Source organism: Sarcophilus harrisii, chromosome 2 (genome assembly GCF_902635505.1).
Source record: "Sarcophilus harrisii chromosome 2, mSarHar1.11, whole genome shotgun sequence".
NCBI lineage: Eukaryota > Metazoa > Chordata > Mammalia > Dasyuromorphia > Dasyuridae > Sarcophilus > Sarcophilus harrisii.
The window spans coordinates 491,735,979-491,737,506 of record NC_045427.1 but is presented as its reverse complement, the minus strand read 5'-3'; positions in this window follow the sequence as shown (position 1 = coordinate 491,737,506).

Below are 1,528 nucleotides of genomic sequence, written 5' to 3'. Positions count from 1 at the left end.
CTGGATATAGTGCTGGATTTGAGGTTGGAAGACCTGGATCCAAATAATATTTTGTATACTTCCTGGTGTTCATATGAGTATGTGTAATTTGCTTAATCTCTTTAAACCTCAATTTTCTCATCTATAAAATGGGGATAATAATACATTTAAGTAGTTTCCTCATAGAGTTGATGTGAAACTCAAATGAAAAAAATGTTTGTAAAGTGTTTTGCAAACCTTAATTTGTTATATGGAAAGCAGTTTACATGTACTTACACTCACTGTCATTCTATATGTGACTACTGTTGATAAAGAGAGCTTTCTAACTATTTCCAGTCATATGAAAGAGTGTTCTCAATCACTATTGATCAGTGAAATGCAAATTAAGACAACTCTGAGATACCACTACATACCTGTCAGATTGGCTAAGATGATGGAAAAAATAATGATGAATGTTGGAGGGGATGCGGGAAAACAGGGACACTGATGCATTGTTGGTGGAGTTGTGAACAGATTCAGCCATTCTGGGGAGCAATATGGAACTGTACTCAAAAAGTTATCAAACTGTGCATACCCTTTGATCTAGCAGTGTTACTACTGGGCTTATATCCCAAAGAGATACTAAAGAAGGGAAAGGGACCTATATGTGCATGAATGTTTGTGGCAGTCCTCTTTGTAGTGGCTAGAAACTGGAAACTGAGTGGATGCCCATCAGTTGGAGAATGGCTGAATAAATTGTGGTATATTAATATTATGGAATATTATTGTTCTGTAAGAAATGACCAGCAGGATGATTTCAGAAAGGCCTGGAGAGACTTAAATGAACTGATGCTGAGTGAAATGAGCAGAATCAGGAGATCATTATATATTTCAACAATAATACTGTATGAGGATGTATTCTGATGGAAGTGGATTTCTTCAACAAAGAGAAAATCTAACTCAGTTTCAATTGATCAAGGATGGACAGAATTAGCTACACCCAAAGAAAGAACACTGGGAAATGAATGTAAACTGTTTGCATTTTTGTTTTTCTTTCCAGGTTATTTTTACCTTCTGAATCCAATTCTCCCTGTGCAAAAGAGAACTGTTTGTTTCTGCACACATATATTGTGTCTAGGATATACTGTAACCTATTTAACATGTATAGGACTGCTTGCCATCTGGGGGAGGGCGTGGAGGAGGGGAGGGGAAAAGTTGGAACAGAAGTGAGTGCAAGGGATACTGTAAAAAATTACCCAGGCATATGTTCTGTCAATAAAAAGTCATAAAAAAAGAGCTTTCTATGACTGTTCAAATAATCCGTACAATACAACTCTACTAATGGTATTATTTCCAGATTTTATAGAAGAAACCCCCAAAGGGCTGATAAATTCATTTTACTGCTTTCATCTGCAGAAGGAGTATGGAGAATAATTAGTTGAGGTCTCCTATTAAGAATTCAAGTCAAATATCCCCATCTTGCCCATCATACAGATATTCTGCAAGAATCAAATTAAATGACATTGTGGAAGCACTGAAAATTAAAAATGTTACTTTATTTTTATGTGAC